The 21,217-nt window shown below is 50.4% G+C and overlaps 1 pseudogene; it reads right to left on the bottom strand.

Moving 5' to 3' along the window:
• Positions 1-21,217, bottom strand: part of LOC144108735 (uncharacterized) — a 68,450-nt pseudogene that overhangs the window by 44,413 nt on the left and 2,820 nt on the right.

Here is a 21,217-nt window from a genome sequence, read left to right as displayed (position 1 = left end):
AAGATATTTTGCCTATGATGCTCTGTGACGAGGGGTCCCGTAGGAGCTTGTAATAACACGAGGTCTTCCTTGTCCCCTGTAATATGGTTCGCAACTATGTTCCACTTTGTGGCTGCTGAAGAATGACAGACACACTTGTCTTTGGTCTCCACGTGCCAGATGTTTGTGCCTGCTCGGAGCACCACCTGTTTTGTCACCGACCACCATTTTCATATTTCTTTGATTATAGTTTGGTGGTGGGACCATATTCTATTTCGAATGTTGTAGGCCATCACATGCACTTTGCTTTTTCATAACCTTATACTTCAGGCGAAGGTAGATTCGTCGGCTCTAGTTCGATGCGGCCAGAAATTTACGCCTTCCTGCATACTGTATTTCCAACAATGCCATCGCGCCTGTAATGGCAGCCACCGAGCGACCAGCACCCCAGATTGTACTGCGGGAAGTTCAAGTATTTCGAGGTTTGCGTTCAATACGACAGGAAGAAATGGGCTTGAGCAGGGCATGTACTGCGAAGACAAGGTCATTAAATGTAGTAGAATTAATTTAAAGAGAAGGCAAGTGTAGCAGAGGGCTGCAGAAAGGTAAATGGTCAGATAAAATTAGAACGTTTGCGGTGAAAAGGTGGCCGCGGCAAGCACAGGACTTGGTTGTTTGGAGAGATATGGGAGAAGCTTTATTCTGCAGTGAGCATAGCCAGCCTGATGATGCTGACGATGACACTTGGCCGTCTGATGGGTACATTATCGCCGATGCTGTGAATACTTACAATAACATACGTCTCACTGAGTAATGGTTGCAAGAGTGCAGGCCTCGATGCCACTCGCGGCCTTTTTGGTGGTTTCGATTTTCGAGGCTTTTGATCCTCGAGGCTATTTTAGTGGTCACAAGCAATTCATGCGCTGTTATCTTCTAGATGGGACTATTTTGTAATTGGACGTTCGTTTTCTCTGCTGCCTACATTTATGCACATCCATTACTTTTAACCTTGTGTTTGAGACCACCTTAAGTTGAAACTCTGAAGCATAAGTCAAGGACAGAAATCAGCATCCTCACGAGGGTGAGCCCTCATAAGGGCGTCCTCGCCCTCACCTGATTAGGATTTTACTCGGTGAGGAGAGGCTGAGGGAGGATGGGGGGATGGTCGCATGAAAATTCATGAGAACGAGGGTGAGGGAGGAAATGCATGATGAGGTGAGGACGAGGGAGGGAAGACATGATGAAGTGAGGGCGAGGGATGGAACATATGATGAGGTGAGGGTGAGAAACGGCAAGACGTACTGCCTGAGGGCAGGGGTTGTGGCCCGAATATTACTCTGGGCTGTCGTATTTTCTGTGCAAACCGTTACGAATTCCCATTCTAGAGCGCCAGTTCTTAGGGTGACGCTTCCCGGGAAAGCCGTATTTTCTGCAGTCAAGAGGTACACGAGGCCAACACAAAAAGTGTAGAGATGGGCTCATTCTCCATCGTTGCTATATACTACACCGTTGACTATGCTATGCCGAAAAACGTGCTCTTCTGACTCAAAAAGCCTTTGCGAACTCAAGCGCTGGCAGGCGACGGACGAAAGGAGGACGAGACACAAAGTGCGCTGTGTCAAGTCTATTTTTAAAACTTGCCTATTAAAACAAAGCCTATTTTTAAAAATTGTGTGAAGCCTTAGGTGAAACACCTTCTATAGTGTGCTAACAAGGGGGCACTGGCCGGGCCGTGCGGGTGGCCGCCGGTCCAACTGTTGCACCGCAGCCAAAACTTTCATTGAGCCCCGAGTTTGTCACAAGATCCAAGTGTAGAGTAAAACATGCAGAAATTATGCCTAGTAAGGCTGTTGAATTTCTAAACCTCGTTTCCAGGAACGCAGTTCGATTCCAGCTGAGTGAGGTTTCAAAGAACAGGCCGTAGCCCACAAAATTCTTCTACGAAATTCCAGGGTCTAACCAAAGCCTGTTGGTCGTGTTGGTGTGTGTCACATATATTAAGGAGCCTAAATTAAATTTAAAGGAAAAAGATGTGAAGAAGACGACGCGAATTAACCGAAGAATAAAGAAGAGGAAGAAAAAGCATTCGGTGAGGTGGAGGGAGATGATTGGTGGAGAAGCATTTGATGAGGTGGAGAGAGAGATGATTGGTGGAGAAAATAAGACGACAAGGCATACGTGGACTAAGACCGAGGCTATAAAAGGGAGAGTGAGAGCGAGGCCCGGGGGGGGGGAATAGCAGAGAAGCGGAGGCTCTGGTGGGTCAGGGACGCATCGGCTAGAAGAGAGCGACGCCGGCTACTGCTCCGGTGAGCTCGCGTCCTACGACTTCGCATCGTGGACTTCCTGCCGTGCCTGAGCCCGTTCCGGGGTGTCAACAGAGGACGCTACCACCTGCTACGGTCAGGGGTGTCTGCAGCGCTGTTGCCACCCATCCGGGTGGTGCCCCCAACGCCAACAACACCGGCATCACCTCCACGGACGCTTCGACCGGGAGCTTGTACGACACAGCGACGCCGCAAGCGACGCCAGCCCAAGCACGTCGAACGCCGCCAGCGACGCCAGCCCAAGCACGTCGAACGCCGCCTCGACGCAGCCGGATTCGCTCGGCGTTCGCACGGGGAGTCAGACGTGCTGGTCGTCGGCTTCGGCGATTTTCAGCCGGAGCAGCGGAAGTTTCCGCCTGACCCTAGCAAGATCATCCCCAACGTGCACCGAAAGCTGTCGGGAACATCTGGACACCAGTTTTTTCCAAGGTGGGCCCGGTTAAACCCCCTTTTCGGGCAACACATGGCCCGATCGGGCCGGTGGCGCGGCTAGGCCTAACGGCCGAACCGGTACCTGGCACATCGGGGCCTCTGGCCACTGACGCCAGTATGGCTGCTACGCCAATCTCCTGCCGAGGCTACGACCCCGAGAACATGCACTGGACAACGGTTCACCCAGCGGAAACCGCAGGCCCAGTTTCGGCAACGGTTACCCCAGCGGCAACCGGAGGCCCAGATTCGGCAAGATTTCGCAGCGCCGCGTTGAACGCCGCAGTGCTGCGCCGAGCGCAAGACCAAGCCTTAAAGCCGGCGTCCGTAGACGCGGCCGGCGTTCACGCCGGAAACCAGCAGTCACCCGCCCCGCGCGCGGCGGGCCGCAGTCGGCGACTGCTCACGAAGTGGAAACCGCCTGTTATTCCCAAGCCTGCTCCAGACGACTACGTCGTCGTCATCAAGCCCCGGACCCGCGTCTCGTTGTACGAGACTTTCCAGGAGACCGGCTACGGCCGGGCGTTCACGGCTCTCCTGGGCGCGCAACCCGCAACAGATCTTACCATAATACCGGTAAGAGAACAAAACCTCATTATTGTTCACACTGCGAAACCTGAGCTAGCCGACCGTATCATCGGCGAATTTGAACTTAATGGACCCGACGGGAAGGTCCCCCTTGTAGGGCACCTGCGCCAAGACGACAAGGACGTCTGCTACGGCGTCATTACCGTCCGTAACTCTGAAACTACGGACTCGCTCCGTACTAGGCTCCAATGGCGCTTCGGCACCATCGTGGAAGTGCGAAAATTTGTGACATCCAACAAAGCGAGACTGACTTTCGCCGGAACAGAGAAGCCACGTTTCGTGCACTACGACTCGGAGCTTGTACAAGTTAGGCCTTACCAGCGAACCATTCCAGCCTGCCGACATTGCGGTGTGGTCGGCCACCGCGTGGACGCCTGCCCCGGCTAGAGGCTGGACCGGTGCGGCCTGTGCGGACAGCAGGCTCTACTCGTTGAGGGGGAGCGGGCCCCTCACCAGTGCAACCCAAAGTGTTCAGTGTGCGGCGCGGCCCATGCCACGGGGGGCCCTGCGTGTACTGCTAAATATCGCGCTATCCAGCCCACGCAGGCCGAGCGCGGGCGTAAATCGAAGCGAAACCGACGCAAGCGTGGCAAGCGTCGCCCGGACAAGCTGAAGGCCAAGGCTGCCGACCAAGCCATGGACCAGCCTGTGAATTCCTCTACTGGGAGCCAAGGGAAACCTCCAGCTGCGCCACAGCCGCCTCAAGCCGGTGCAGCGAAGCCCCTCGGACCTCCACAAAACGGCGGCTCCAAGACGTGGGCAACCGTTGTCAAGCAACACTCCCAGGTGAGCGGCGCCGGCAGGGCAGCTTCTCCCTTCGCTCCCCCTTCCCAATCCCAACAACGGCCAATCTCTGCCGAACAAAAAGAAATATCTGCTCTCCGCGAGCAGGTTGCAAATTTTCAAAAGCGCCTCGCAATAGCGGAGGCCCGCCAAAATTCCCCCAACCACACCTCTGCCTCACCCGCAGCAGAGGCAATGGAAAGCGACGCAACCCCTTCAGGACAGGCTGCGCATACCCTCACGGCACTCGAGGCGAGAGTGAGCGCGCTCGAAACTCAAGTTAACAACAGAATATCCGCATTGGAAACGCAAATCAATGCCACACTTACGGCGGCACTCAACAAAATTAGCCACCTTGCGGCATCTATCCCGAACCTCATAACCGCTCAGTTCGCTCAACTCACCCGCGCTCCCAAGCGCGCTGGCCCGCTCAAAACCTCCGCAGGCCGGCAGCTCAAAGCATCTAGGCGTCGAATCGCCGGAGAAGAAGAAGAGGTCCCCTGTGCCATCCTCAGTATAGAGAACGCTCCTCTCTTTGGAGCCACTGGCTCTCAAGCCTCCTCTCTCCAAACTCACAACTCTACCCTTGATCATGGCGGGCGCCCCTAGAAATAGGAAGCATCCGCGAAGCAATTCGATCCCTATTCCAATTGTACAGTGGAACTGTCGCGGATTCAAGGCACGCACAAAGCGAGCCGATCTACGCCTTTTCCTTACAACGTTCCCAGAATTACCTGCTGTGGTGGCCCTTCAGGAGCCAGGAAATGGCGCCACCCTTGCCAGTTACACGGTGTACCAGCAGGATGCGCATAGCTGCCTCTGCGTACATAAAAATTACACGGCCTCCCAGGTTGACCTGGATCTTAGCGCTACTTTCTCCTATGTAATGGTGACGATCCTTCCGCTACGCAAACAGGACCCCCCCATTGCACATACTCAACATTTACTGTCCCCCAAAGCTACCAAATGTTACATTCGCAGATATCATCAGCCGGGCTTTGAAGGTCGCGAATCGGGATCCCCTCATAATCGTTGGGGACTTTAATGCTCCCAGCACCTTATGGGGGTACACACGTGAAGAGAAACGCGGACGCAAGTTGGCGGAGCTTGTTTCCACACTGGGCCTTACTCTTCACACGGATCCCGCGCAACCCACTCGTATAGGTAACTCCGTTACACGCGATACGTGTCCGGACCTCACCTTTACGAAAAATATTCGCTATGCAGATTGGAGGAACACCGAGGAATCCCTCGGTAGTGACCACTGCATAATTACCACTACAATCCATACCAAGCCACTCACAAGACCACAGGCCAATGCAAAACTACCCGACTGGACCAAATTTAGGAACAGTTACACCAATCCTCAATCGATAATGGACCAAGGATACTCAACGTGGTCCCAACACCTAGTATCCCACTTGAAATCAGTCGAGCAAAATGTTCAACTCTCAGAGGCGAGCCCGGCGGTGGATAACCACCTCCTCCACCTCTGGGAGGCACGACACAGCCTAGTCCGCCGCTGGCGTCGTCAAAAACACAATCGGAAACTCAAAATTCGAATTGCGGATATCACCCAACAGGCGGCACAATACGCGGCCCAACTCGCCGACTCCAATTGGGTGCACCGATGCAACACTGCAGCTCGGCAAATGTCGAGTCGGAGTACGTGGCGCCTCTTCCGCGCTCTTATTGATCCGGCACAAACCCGTACTGAGACACAAAAACAGCTTCAAAGGGCTATACATAACTTCACTGGAGACACGGCCAAACTGGCCGATGCGCTCCGCGACCAATATTTGAGTATACACCAGGATCCCCGTGGTCAGGCGTACTCGTATGCAGGTTCCGAGAACGCGGATTTGGATCAACCGTTCCAGCTCCATGACCTAAAAGCGGCCCTGGCTAAAATGAAGCGAGGTACAGCACCAGGCCGGGACAAGGTGACGGTAAAGCTTATTGCCAACCTCCCAGATCCCGCCTACGAAACTCTCCTCGATTATTTCAACACTATCTGGATTGGAGGCACACCACTCCCCATAGATTGGAAAACGGCACTAGTAACTTTCATTCCCAAGCCAGGTAAAGCCATTAACACCGACAACCTCCGGCCCATCTCCCTCACTTCGTGTGTGGGGAAGCTGATGGAGACTATGGTCCGCGACAGATTGTCGGCTTTCCTGGAACAACAAAACATTTTCGCAGACACCATGTACGGTTTCCGCCCACACCGGTCCGCACAAGATGTCCTGTTGCAACTTCACAAGGAGATTCTCGACCCCGTCGAGCACCCCAGCAATGATAAAGTAGTCGTCGCACTTGACCTGCGGGGGGCTTTCGACAATGTGACCCACGAGATCATCCTATCCCACTTGTCGCAAACACATTGTGGGCGCAATACTTTCAATTATATCAAACAATTCCTTACAGATCGCCAATCCTATATCCGGCTACAAGACACAGAATATGGCCCATATAAACTTGGTACACGAGGGAACCCACAGGGAGCTGTCCTCTCGCCATTACTATTTAATCTGGCCATGATGAAGCTCCCTACCCAGCTGGCGGAGGTCGCCGGTGTGCAGCACGCTCTGTATGCGGAGGACATCACCCTCTGGGCAACACAACAATTGGTTGGAGACATCGAGACCAACCTGCAACAAGCGGCAGCTATAGTGGACGAATACGCTCGTCGCTGTGGTCTTGAATGCTCCCCGAGCAAATCTGAATTTGTGCACATACGCCCCAACTCAAAGTGCACAACCAAAATTGCCCTTTCCCTACTTAGCGGATCGATACCTGAACACGCGGAGATCCGGGTACTGGGGCTTTTCATTCATCATAGGCGCAAGATAGACACTACCCTAAACAAGTTACGTAAGGTGGGGGACCAGGTGGGTCGGATGCTCCGCCGGGTGTCCAATAAAAGGGGGGGACTACGATGCAAAGATGCCCTGCGGCTGGCCAATGCATTCGTGACCAGCCGGATTTTATATTCGGCTCCCTACCTCCACCTACGCAAATGCGATGAGAATGCCTTAGAGGTAGTTCTCCGCAAGATTTATAAGAGAGCGCTCGACCTCCCCATAACGACGTCCAACAAGCGTCTCCTCGGTCTGGGGATGACCAACACCACCTTTGGGGAGTTACGAGAAGCTCATCTTAACAATCAATACTTGCGCCTCAGCAAAACACCTGCGGGGAGCCGCCTTCTAACCCGCTTACACATTTCCTACGCAACACATACAGAAGAACGGGTCCGCATCCCTGAAGCCTGGCGCTTTGCACTCCAGGTGCGACCCCTTCCGAAGAACATGACTGCAGACACCCATGATGGTCGCCGTCTCGCGCGGGCGGAGGCTATTTCTCAACAATATGGCCACAAGCCAGGTGTCTTCTATGTGGATGCGGCCGGCCCGCACCATGGGGGTTGGTACACGGCGGCCGTCATCCACCAAAACACTACAGTTCAGGGCCTTACTTTCCGTGCCCCAAACATTACATTTGCGGAAGAGATCGCCATTGCACTGGCCGCCGCAGATCCAGAGTCCCGAGTCATTATTACGGACTCCAGGGGCGCCTGCCGCAATATTGAGCAAGGGTACATTCCAGACCGTGCTTTCAAAATTCTCCACGCATGCGATTACACAGGGTTTCCGACCCATCGTACCATCGTGTGGGCTCCGGCTCATGCGGGTCTTGAGGGGAACGAGGCAGCCGACGCTGCCGCCCGCGCGCTTACTCACCGGGCGTCGCCTCATCCGCAGCCTGATCCGGAATTCAATTTCAATCCGGCCATCTCCTTTAAAGAGATCACCTCTCTTTATAAAAATTTTCATGGTCTCTATCCCCCTCCCTGTAAAGGCCTCACCAGGGTGGAGGAGCGCTGGCTTCTCCGCCTCTATACCAATACTGTACTGTGCCCGGCAGTACTTAAGCACTTCAATTCTTCTTTCTCGGGCGCGTGCCCACACTGTGAGGAGGAGTTTTCGGACACCTACCACATGGTGTGGGCATGCCCTTCCAATCCTGCCTACCCACCCCACCTCCACCCCACTCGAGAGGCCTGGGAAGCTGCCCTGCGCGGCTGCTCCGAACTCCATGCCCAACAGGCATTGGTAGCTAGAGCCCGAGCCGCTGCGGAAGCTACAGGGATCCCGGACTAGGGCTCCCTCCTAGTGTTTGTAAGGGACGGGCCCTTCCGGCTCGCCCCATCGACCTCTCACTGTAAATAGAAATAAAAGTTTTCCTCCTCCTCCTCCTCGACGCAGCCTACTGGATTCATACAACGCCACAGCCGCACCGAACCAACCGTGAGCACGAACGCCGACGCCCGGGTTGTGTTTATTTATAGTCTTTGCGTTTTGTGTTAGTTTTATTAGTTTTGTGTTCTAGTGTGTGTGCCACGCAGGGTATAATCAATGTGTGTTTGTGTGGGTACACCTGTCGCCTAGTCTATTCTTTCGGTTCGAGTGTTCTCCGGAGAGATCCGTGACAAAGATAAGTGCGAGCCTGTGCCAGGATCTATTTCCTTTTTTCTTTTTGCTTTGTCTCGAATCTTTCCGATCTCTTGACGGCAGAAAGTACAGATTTGGCAAAAACGTTAGAACTGGCGCTCAAGCTGGAGTTAAGCAAAGATGAGGCGATGCCTCTCTATGACTCTTTGCGTTTTGTGTTAGTTTTATTAGTTTTGTGTTCTAGTGTGTGTGCCACGCAGGGTATAATCAATGTGTGTTTGTGTGGGTACACCTGTCGCCTAGTCTATTCTTTCGGTTCGAGTGTTCTCCGGAGAGATCCGTGACAAAGATAAGTGCGAGCCTGTGCCAGGATCTATTTCCTTTTTTCTTTTTGCTTTGTCTCGAATCTTTCCGATCTCTTGACGGCAGAAAGTACAGATTTGGCAAAAACGTTAGAACTGGCGCTCAAGCTGGAGTTAAGCAAAGATGAGGCGATGCCTCTCTATGACGAGGAGGCAAAGAGGCAGAAAGAGGAGGCAGGCAGGCAGAGAGAGGAAAGGGCGCAAGCACGGGCCGACGTTCGTGAAGCAGAAGAACGCGAGGCGAAAAGAGCTCGCGAGCAGAAGAGCGAGAAGAGAAAAGAGCTCGTGAAGCAGAAGAGCGCGAGGCGAAAAGAGCTCGCAAGGCAGAGAGAAGAACTCGCGAGGCGGAAAAGCGAGAAGAGAAAACAGCTCGCGAGGCAGAGAGAAGAGCTCGCGAGGCAGAAGAACAGGAGAAAAGGATAGAACGGGAGAAGGAGTTTATTTTTTGGAAACAGGCGCATGTCGCGGGAGGATATGAGGAGATCACGGACAATGATCAGCGTTCCTTAGCGGGTACAGAATCTCTTAGACCGGCCAGAGTTTGTCCAAGGAAGCTGATAGCTCCTTTCGATGACAAAAGAGATCATCTGGACGCATATATGCAACGATTCGAGCGGATAGCTTTGGGGCAAGGCTGGGAGTGCAGTGAATGGGCCACGGCATTGAGCATGTGTTTAGTCAGAGAGGCGCTGAGTGTGTTTGGAAGGATGCCCACTGCTGATTCCATGGACTACGAGAAAGTCAAAATGGCGCTCTTCTAAAGATTCAGGTTTACGGCAAAGGGTTTTCGTGAGAGATTTCGCACCGCGAAACCTGAGGATTCGGAAAGCGCGAAGCAGTTTTCCTGCTGGCTGACCAACTATTTTGATAGGTGGCTTTATATGTCAAACACAGAAAAGAGTTTTGAAGGGGTGCGTGGCAAGCTGGTCACAGAGCGATTTTTAGCGTGCTGCAGCTCAAAGCTGGCGCTATTCCTGAAAGAAAGTTGTGTTCATTGAAAGAATTCGCAGACAATGCAGACCAATTCCTCGAGGCTCAAGGGCTAAGAAATTTCAGTAAGGCAAAGGAGGAAACCCAAAGGACCCTAAAGACAGATGCGGCAAATCTAAGAGTATATGGCGGTGCATCTAAGGCGCTAGTAACGTGTTTTCTCTGCGGCAAGGTGGGACACCGTGCATCTGACTGTCGGACTAGTATCGCTGCCCAAAAAACACAGAATGTGTGTCAAAGTTGTAAGAGGAGGGGTCATACTCTGGATGAGTGCCGATACAGAACGCGGGACCTAGCTGCATGCGTTGTCGACTCAAGGGTAGAACTTGTCACGCCATCCGAAGTTCCACAGCTGAAAGGAGAGCAAACGCCGCTGGAAAATGAGGCAGTGAGTGGAACACCCAAGTCGAAAGCAGCAATTCCAGTGGTGGACGGGCAAATAGGAGACCTTCCTATATTGGTGCTTAGAAGCAGCGGAGCCAACACAGTCTTGGTTCGTAGAAGCCTGGTGAAGGACGAGGATCCTCGTACAGGGGAAGCGTCGGCCGTCACTCTTGTAGATAGCACAGTGATTTACCCTCCTGAAGCAAGGATTCTAGTGTCCACGCCATATTATACTGGACAGGTAGTGGCAAAATGCGTAGACCAAACCATTTACAATCTCATCTTGGGAAACATTACGGGTGCAAGAAGTGCCGTAGACCCCGATCCCGAGGGAAGGATGCTCGATGTAGAAGAACACCCAAAGGAGGAAAGGCCCGCGACAGCTCAGACGGGGGCAGTCAGTTTCTCGTCGGCAGTGGAGACAAGAGCTCAAGCGACAGCCCGAGCAACGCAGCGTCCGCTCTCTACTCCTGTTGCGATGTGCTTGAGCGTAACACCGGGAGAAGTTGCAATTAGGCAAAAATAAGACCCGAGCTTGAAGGCCTGCTTCGAGAGAGTCGGCGAAAAAATGAAAAGAAAGAAGAGTCGTACGTCATTCGAATATCATTTGGTAAATGGTCTTCTGCACAGGGAGTGCATGTTTAGTTAAGGAAGGCGGGTCCAACAGCTGGTGTTACTAAGAGATATGCGAGAGACCGTGCTACGCTTAGGACATGACGCCATTATGACCGGACACCAGAGTGTTCAAGAAACGGTGTCTAGGATCACCGAGGAGTTCTTTTGGCCGGGTGTTCAGAGTGACGTTAAGCGCTTTATTCGCTCATGTGACGTGCGCCAGCACACAGTTCCGAAGGGCAGAGTTGGTCCCGTACCTCTGGACAAGCTGCCAGCCATCGACCTACCGTTTCAGCGAGTGGCGATAGACATTGTGGGGCCAATCTCTACAGTATCCGCCAAAGGCAATAGATATGTGCTTACTCTGGATGACGTCACCACTCGTTATCCTGACGCTATTCCACTGATAACTATTGACAGTATCCAGGTGGCGGAGGGTCTCGTGGAAATGTTTTCGCGTCATGGGTTCCCGAAGGAAGTTTTGAGTGACCGGGGCTCGAACTTCACATCGGAACTAATGAAGGAGGTTAACCGCCTTTTGTCAGAAAGGCAGTTACTGACGACGCCTTACCATCCCATGTGTAATGGATTTGTAGAGCGGTTCAAGGGCACCCTGAAAAACATGATCAAGAAAATGTGCCTGGAGAGACCTACTGATTGGGATAGATATCTCTCAGCTCTTTTGTTCGCTTACCGGGAAGTACCGCAAACGAGTCTTGGTTTCTCGCCCTTCGAGATGTTGTATGGGAGAACCGTTAGAAGTCCTCTTGCAATACTAAAGGAGAAGTGGGCTAATAAAGAGATTGCATCTGATCTCAAGACAACATACACGTACGTTCTTGACTTGCGGGACAGGTTGAAGGAAACATGCAAGCTTGCACATCAAGGCTAGGAAAGGGCGCGCGAAAGCTATAAGGGCTACTATGACAAGAGAGCAACTCACAGGAACTTGAATACAAGATTCTCATCCTGCTACCCACGGATCATAATAAGTTACTGATGCAGTCGAACGGCCCTTACCTTGTGACGCAGAAGAAAAACGACATGGATTATGAGTTACTGATAAATAACACCATGAAGGTTTTCCATGCAAACATGTTGAAAAAGTACGAAGAAAGAGTTCCCATACTGTGCGCCCCCTAGGTAGTATGCTCGGTAGTAGCCGAGGAGACAGATGATGTAGTCGAGATGCCCACATGGAGTGGAAAGAAAACGGTAGGTTGGGATAAGGTGCTAATAAACCCCAATTTGAATGAAGCTCGAAGCTCACAGATAAAGGCCCTACTCCAAACCAAAGAGGGTGTGTTTTCAGGTGTGCCGGGCAAAACGGATGTCATATGTTGCAGACCAGATCGCTCTACAAATAGACCAATCAGCGTGAAGCAATACCCACTACCTTTAGCAGTTCAAGAATCAATAGAAAATGAGGTGCGGGATATGTTGGAGCTTGGTGTGATTGAGAGGTTGTGGTCAGCGTACAATGCGCCTCTCGTGGTTGTCAAAAAAACCGATGGCACTAAGCGACTGTGTGTAGATTTTCGTCGGCTAAATGACATCATAGTACCCGATGCAGAACCCATACCAAGAGCGGACGTGGTGTTCGCTAAGGTGGCTCACAAAAGGTTTTTTTTCTAAATTTGACTTAGCTAAAGGGTATTGGCAAATACGAATGGAAGATTCTTCTAAAGAGAAGACTGCCTTTTCGTGCTCGGCGGGTTTATTCCAGTTTAAATTCATGCCTTTTGGTTTGAAGACAGCGTCTGCAATATTCACGAAGCTGATGAGGAAGGCTTTGGATGGGCTCCAAATTGTAGAACACTATATTGATGACATCCTGGTGGCAACAGATACATGTGAATAGTATGTAATTACGCTGGAAAAACTATTTCATAGAATTCAGCAAGCCAGGTTGACCATAAAACCGGCAAAATGTGAGGTGGGCTTTGAAGCCATTTCTTTTCTCGGACACAAACTGGGGATGGGCCGTATCGCGACAAAATAAAGCAGGCCCAGACACCGACGACCAAGAAGTACAATCGTTCCTGGGTCTGACGGCGCACTACAGGGACTTTGTACCTGATTATGCCCACATAGCATACCCGCTTGTCGAACTAACTAAGAAGGGGGCAAGCATTAAGCTGAATTCGACTGCTGAACATGAAAATGCATTCGTAATGTTAAAAGGGTATATGGAAAAACCGCCCGTTCTGCTTGCTCCGAATCTGGGTAAAGAGTTTGTACTTCGCACTGACGCGTCAGACCGAGCTTTAGGAGCCGTACTCTTGCAAGAAAAGAATCGCGTGCTACATCCGGTATTTTTTGCAAGCACGAGATAATGGGCTAGTGAACGCAACTACTGTACTGTTGAAAACGAATGTTTGGCGGTGGTGTGGGCGGTAAGGAAATTCCACATTTATCTTTATGGGAGACATTTCAGGATTCAAACAGATCATCAACCGCTTTAATACTTAAAAAAGGCCAAAATGAACAATAGTAAAGTTATGAGATGGATTTTGGCCTTGCAAGAATACTCATTTCAGGTGGAATATATTAAAGACAGAGATAACGTTGGAGCGGACTTCATGAGTACAGCCAACTGAACAGCTATACGAATCTCTGGGATGTATCTTGTTGCTGCTGTTGTTGGTGTTATGTGATCATAAAGGGAGTGGGTTGTGAACACGAACATGTTAAGGACTCTGTACGGACGGCGGCAGTGGTGTGCTAGTGTTCTGAAAACGCAGTTTGGTGTGCTGTGTTAGTGGTGTGCGTTTGGTGTGTGCTGGACATCTTCGGTCAGAATCGCCACAGAAGATAGTCGGCTGGCTGTATGGCATGAAGATGAGGATGACGTGAGCAGTTTTTCATGGAAAAACTCTTGAGAGAGGGGGCCCTCTTTGTAACATATATTAAGGGGCCTAAATTAAATTTTAAAGGAAAACGTGTGAAGAAGACGACGCGAATTAACCGACGAATAAATAAGAGGAAGAAGCATTCACTGAGGTGGAGAGAGATGATTGGTGGAGAAGAGAAGAAGACAACGACAAGGCATACTTGGACTAACACCGAGGCTATAAAAGGGCGAGTGAGAGCGAGGCCCGTGGGGGGGGGGGGGGGGGAATAGCAGAGAAGCGGAGGCTTCGGCGGGTCAGGGACGCATCGGCTAGAAGAGAGCGACACCGGCTACTGCTCCGGTGAGCTCGCGTCCTACGACTTCGCATCGTGGATTCCCTGCCGTGCCTGAGCCCGTGTCGGGGAGTCAACAGGGGACGCTACCACCTGCTACGGCCAGGGGTGTCTCCAGTGCTATTGCCACCCATCCGGGTGGTGCCCCCAACGCCAACACCGGCATCACCTAGACGGGCGCTTGGACCGGGAGCTTGTACGACACAGCCAGGGACGCCGCCAGCGACGCCAGCCGGAGCACGTCGAACGCCGCCTCGACGCCGCCTACTGGATCTATGCAACGCCGCATCCGCACCGAACCAACCGTGAGCACGAATGCCGACCGCTAATAGTAGAACGCTAGCAGTAGACGCTGGTAGCAGTGTGCCCGGGTGGTGTTTATTTATAGTCTTTGCGTTATTAGCTTTGTGTTCTAGTGTGTGTGCCACGTAGGGTATATTAAATGTGTGCTTGTACACCTGTCGTCTAGTCCATTCTTTAGGTCTGTGTGTTCTCCGGAGAGATCCGTGACAGTGTGTAATGTTTTCATTCACACTGGGAGTAGTTCAGTAGAGTCGTATGTTTTTTCTGTTTTTATTTTCGCGTGAATTGCAGTATAGGAAAGCGGAGCCGCAATGTGGCGGGCAAAGCCAACCACTGTAGCCTTACTACAGAATTATGCTTTATGATTTATGGGGATTTAACATCCCGAAGCGACTAAGGTTATGAGGGACGCCGTAGTGCAGGGCTCCGGGACGTTTCTCCAGGGGGGTCCCTAGGGCTTCAGGCTTCAGAATTTTGCCTCCATTGAAATTCGACCACAGCGGCCACGGTCCAACTCGCGTCTTTCCAGTCAGCAGCCGAGGACCATAACCACTGAACCACAGCGGCGGATTTACCACAGAAGTAAAGCAGCATCTTAACCTCCTTGGTCTGAATCATCGCTCGGCCTGCCTTGCATTATTCGATGTGCTAAAAAATAAAAAGTTGTACTGCTCTCTAAATAACAGGAACGTCTCTTCGTTTATTTCTGTTCCTGGTGAGGCCTGTGGCCACATAATGGAGCACCTGATTTGAGGAACCATATTTATGGCAGGCATGGTAGGGAATGGCAGGGAATAAAGCGTAGACGAGGAAGCAAAATAATTGGCGGTGGTTTAGCTCTGGTTAAACCTGGAGTGACGGGATAGCTACAGCTGGCCGAGTGGAACTTGGTGACGTGACCAACCACATGACGAACCACAGAATCAGCCACGGCGCCGCGCCGCCGGCAGCTGCTCCGCACCACTGTCCAACCCGGTGACAGCGTGGCGGCGCAGCCACAGGGGGCGGCGCCGCTACAGGGTGGCGCGCCGCCACACTGAAGGAAAGAAATGCTACCGTAATGTAGCTATCGCTACATAATAAGGTTGGCTTAGCCCGGGGGTTTGGTTGACTGATCTGGCTTACTTTGGTTTGGTACATTGATTACTTTGGTTGTTGTATCCGTAGGACAGTGCAGTGCATGTGCATATTTTTTATATCTGGCTCTTTATTCTTGTATACACGTTATGTGTAACATCCATCGCTGTAATGACCCTCAACTGAGGGTTAACAGTATTTCTGAATAAATAAATAAATAAATATCATATGATGTAACTTAGCATAATAGTGCTTCATTTTGGACGTACTGATGTAGAATTGGTCATTCTGTACATTCCCAGATCCCTGGGAGTCCTGATTCCGTTCCTTGTGTAGAGGTGCAACACATAAGCTACGCGTCACGGCCCTGCGATGGCAGGTGCTGCCATCGGTGGTAATCGTGAGACCCCCGTTGTTCCCGAGGAACCTCTCGCGAATATCCATTAATTTAACTGCCACGGTGGGTAGCTTGCTCACGATCCGGTGGGAAGCTTGTGATTACATCACAACGCAGCGTGACCAACGTGGCCCACTTGCTAGAAGCAGGCCTCGGACAGACAGACAACCGCTTTTCGGCGGGGTGGAAGCGCTAGGTCTCTAAAGTGGCAACTACAGGAATCTTTCACTGCAGACTCGGGAGTTAGTGATTACCGCTATCGGATCTAAATGCTTCGTTTAAGCGACCCGTTAGATTTTGAAGTAACCTCAATATTCTTTTATTTCAAGCGACTGCATAAGAGCCTCACATCAGCGGAAAGCCGGCATGGCACTGGGGGAAGACAATAAAGAATTAAAAAAATTCATACCTAAGGGTGCGGGATCCGAAACTGCGGCGGCGCCAAAAGATCAATTCCTCTAGCAGCTGCTTCGGACCACTACGCCATCGCACAGCTTTTTTCTAAGCATCGTATTTATTACATTGAAAATGTATTCAATTTACATTGAATACGTACGAACACGGACGCCAAAAGTAGAGCGTGTGCAAAGAAGAGCACTACGTTTCATTTTCAGCGCCTACGGAAGACAAGTATCGATATCTGATCTTAGCCGTTTTGGTTTACCCACCTTGGAATCTCGTCGCAAAATTAGTCGCTTGAAAATGTTATTCAACATTTTCAATAATCGCACCATAATAGAATTTCACACTTATCTGCAGCACAACAAAACACGACCAACTCGGCACAAACACGATAAAACAATTGTAGTGCCCAAATGCAAAACCACTGCATAAAAGCTGTCGTTCTTCCCAAGTACGATAGCCGATTGGAATGCGTTACCTTGCGAAGCGGTCAGCTTCTCTTCAGCCGAAATATTTTTATCTGCAATCAACCTCAGCCGGTCAAGTTAGGGTATTTGGTTTGATTCTGGAGTGTTGCTCTTGTCGCGTCTTGTTTTTGATTTTAATGTAAAGTGTTTGTTGCTCGTCTCTTATTTGAGGTGTTCCACAGAAATTTTGCTGCCAGCCTGCAGGCCTTTTTTTTCCTTTTTTCGTTGTTTGCTATTGACAAAGCACTCTGCAATTGTATTCCCACTCCTGCCTTGGCCACCAAAATGCGGCTGGCATTATTGAATAAATAAATAAATAACGAAAATAGACTGATTATTACAAAGCATTTGGCAGGTTCCACGAAGCACATCGCAAATAGACAGAGCAACAGAGCACAAGACGCGAGGTAAGGCTGAGCACGTCACCAATTAAGAGGAAGTTCCATTCCGGTTTAAACTTTATCGGTTCATAACCTTCCCTCAGATGAACAATCAGTTCAGAGAAATCTTAATATGCTGCCGACAACACAAAATAACGCGAGTTTTAAAACAACGTTTAGTGAGGGTGAAGGAAGGCCAAGGATTTGAGGGCGAGGGCAAGGAAGGGCCAGCAAATTCTCCGATGTGAGGATGATGGTGAGGGAGGGCTGGATAACTTTTCAAAATAAAGGCGAAGGTGAAGGAGCGCCATAGGTTTTAAATTGAGGATGAGGGAGGAAAAGTAAAAATAAGGTAATTTGCCCACCTCTAGTCAAGGAGGTGCTGTAGATCTGCTGCTTATTCAGTTAGCAGCACAGTATCGTCGCAAAATGCCAGACACAACATTTTTGTGCAGACCTCCTGACCGCCTCTTCTTATGGACGGTAGACTTAAACCTGTTCCTTCATTGTGTAGAGCCTCTAACAGCCTATTTATGCAAATACTTAACAGCGTGGTTGATAATCGTGACCATTGTTTGAGTCAGATGTTTAGTCAGACATTTTGAGAGCGAAATTCGCAGAGCAAATGCTCCGCTTTCATTTCGGCGTACACAGTCCTTAGTAGGTAAGTGAAAGTTTTTCCGTATCCCGGCTTTCTCTAGGTGTCCCGTAGCGTTGAGCGCGGCACCGACTCATTTTTCAAAGTTCTAGAAGGTTTAGAACAGCTGAAACTTCCTTTTTCATTTATATTGCTTTAAAAACTGTGGAAACGTAGCCAGTTGACCTCCTTGAGCTCTGAAAGTGTTTTACGCCTCGGAGAAGAGCTTGAACCTGCATTTTAAAGTGTGTGGTTGATGATATAGCGAAGAGTTAATATATAGTGCTCAGCAGCCCTGTGGCACGACAGGCCCTCATTTAGCACACATCTCCTGTGACATCTTTACAATAGCTTTATTAGAGCTTCTTTCTACGCTGCTGGCATGGTTTGATACATAAGGACTGTGTTGAAGCGATCCAATTACGCCTGCGGTGCCTTCATGTTCATGGCATTTAGCATCCCATTCAGAACATCATCAAGGGCAGACGATTTTCATTTTTTAGTTCACTTACACTTCTCAGCTTGGTTTGGTTTATGGGGGTTCAACATCCCAAAGCGACTAAGGCTATCGAGACACTATAGTGAAGGGCTCCGGAAATTTCGGCCACCTGTGGTTTTTTAACTTGCACTGGCATCGCACAAAGCATGGGCCTTTAGAATTTCGCCATCGGAATTGGACCGCCATGGCCAGGACGGAAGCGCGTCTTTCGGGTCAGCAGCCGAGGACCGTAAATACTGAGCCACCACAGCGGGCGATTTTAGGGTCTATAATTACGTCCTGGACATCCGAGTGTAGCAATGTCACTCTTTCATTATAGGCATATTATTTTTATTGCTTAAATGTTTCTTCACTGAGCTTGTGTGCGCCATTAGTATCATGCGCTCATTTTGGTGCACTTATTGTTTCTAGTTGGCTTCTTTAATGTTGTTTTTTCTTCCGATCTGTGGGGCGGTATAATGTGTACAGTGTCTACCGTTTTCGAATTTGAGCCTTTACTTATTTGTCAGAACATAGAGTTCCCTTGGTCTTCCTCCTGTCTCTTGTTTTGCCATTTGCCGCTGGTAAGCTTCCTTCTATGAATTCCTCACGGTACGTGTATAATATATTGCATATTCCAGTTTTTTCAATCAAAACGTTCCTCTTCATTCTGCAACCGGGTTTAGTGTTAGGTTGAAATTGTTGTGTCGCCTGGTTCGCTGCTCGCTTAGACGGACTGCGATTCAATTGTACTGGATATAAGAGCTGCCAGTCGCATTTTCGTCTATACACACAGATCAGATTGTTAATTTTTGTTTTACTGATCCTTCAAGGTATAGCAATAGCTTATAGGTGATTTTGGGAGCTACCTGACCACGTGTAAGTTCCTTCACAAGCTCGCTCTAAGTTGGTAATGTGCAGGTTGCAATGTACTTATTACTAAGCTGCGGAACTCAGCTGACGCTTTTTCATATCCATCCATGGTCGAGGACCTCTACCATGTTTCTCCAATTAGCCCTTGCCTTTGCTAGTGGCGGCCACCGTATCCAAGCAAGCTTCTTATTCTCATTCGCCCACCTAACATTCTGCCACCCTCTGCTACCCTTGCCTCCTCTTGGAATAATATTTCGTCACTCTTAAGACCATCTGTTGCCTTGACTTCGCATCACATGCACTGGCCACAACCATTTCTTGCTCTTGATTTCTAACATGATATCAGTGCAGCGCATTTGTTTCCTGACCCACTCAGCCGTTTTCCTGCCTCAACGTTACACCTATCATTTTTCTTTCCATAGTTCCCTGCGTGCTCCTAAATTTGAGCTGAATTCTTTTTGTTATACTTCGCGTTTAATCCTCATATTTGAGTACCGATAAGCTGCTGCTATGGCATACTTTCGTCTGGAGGGATATTGATAAACTGCGATTGAAGATCTTAGAGAACCGGCCGAATGCGCTCCACCCCATTCTTAATCTTCCGGTTATTTGACCTCCGTGTTTCATATCTGCGGTCACTACCTGCCTTAGGCAGACGGAATCCTTTACGACTTCCAGCTCCTCGCTACCAATTCAGAGAGAGAGAGGGTTTATGGACGGGAAAGGCAGAGAGGTTGGCCTGAAAAAAAATATATGTCCTGCTACTCAACACTGGGGAACGGAAGAAAGAGAAAAAAGATCGTCACGGTGGGGGTTGATGATGCTGGAAGGAGGCAGATGCAAAAATACATAAAAAAAAATAATAATACAAAGGCATACTTTCTAACACCGCAAACGAGAGGAAAGGTTCGAGTCGCTTAAAAAGCGTGAGAGCACTCGCGTTGCCTGTACAGTTTTCAAACAATCTGGCCAAGCGCCGAGGATCAAATCCTCCAAGAGGGGCCTTGTGTCCATAAACTTCAAAGCAATTGCGAGCATGAGTCTTTCACGAGCATATGCTGGACACGCCACTAAAACATGTTCTATGGTCGCTAGCACGCCACATGTAGTACAGTACGGGGAATAAGGCTGTCCTATTAAGTGTATTTGTGCGCGAAGGCGACCATTAAACGTAATGTGTGGATTTTGCGTGCAATAGGGCGTGGTATTTCGCGAGAAACAGGAAAGTTCATTGCCGGATCTAGCCGTTTAAGGCGGATGTGTCGAGTGGCTGGCAGGGCCCAGTACCTAGCCGTCGCACTCCTCATTGATTCCGAAAGGAGACAAGTGGTGTCAGATCACGAGAAAGGCACAGCTGTACGCAGGCCACTGCTGAAGGCGCTCATTGCTGCAGCGTCGTCGGTCTCATTTCTATCGAGTCGGCAGTGTCCAGGGATCCGCAGGAACACTATACGGCGGTCATTTTCCTGAGCAAATGACAGGAGACTAATGATATAAAGAGCCAGAGCTTGGTAGGCGATGTGGCTTAGGAAGTATCCCAAAATTTGTACGCAGGTGTGGTGGAAGAACCACCTTTATTTGACGTCCCGGTAGCCGCGGCTGGTGAGTCGGCGGAGCGGGCTGTTGACGTTGTTGGCTAGGCCCCAGTTGCCGAAATAATTCTCTGTTGCACGAGCGAGAGCTTCTGGTTTGTGCGAGGCAGGTCGCGCCAACTTCATCTTCATTCAGCGCTGCGACAGATGCCCCCCCCCCCCCCCTAGCGTGGTGCGCGTTAAAGGAAAAAAAACGGTATATACAAGTTTGTACAGGTGAATGAAGTACAGGACACGGTCAGGTCCGTGAGAGGCCGCCGGGTGGGTGAAACAAACTCAGGCGGTCGAGCCTGGCTGCTGCGCAAAGGGCGAAGGGAGCCAAGGGATGAACATGATGACGTAAGGAACAGGCGGGAGCAGTCGAGGAAAAGGAGGGGAGCTAGGCGTGCTGCAGTCGGAGGTATACTGGTGGGGCCGCCAGTTGTGTTGAAGCAGGCCGGAATGTCAATGCAGAAAATGCACCCGCGGCGGGAGTTACGGCCGATATGGGTTTTGCGCTGGCCCAGCGGGT

The sequence above is a fragment of the Amblyomma americanum genome, chromosome 10 (genome assembly GCF_052857255.1).
Source record: "Amblyomma americanum isolate KBUSLIRL-KWMA chromosome 10, ASM5285725v1, whole genome shotgun sequence".
Lineage (NCBI taxonomy): Eukaryota > Metazoa > Arthropoda > Arachnida > Ixodida > Ixodidae > Amblyomma > Amblyomma americanum.
Note: the sequence above shows the minus strand (reverse complement) of the source record. Positions and strands in the feature narration are given on the sequence as shown.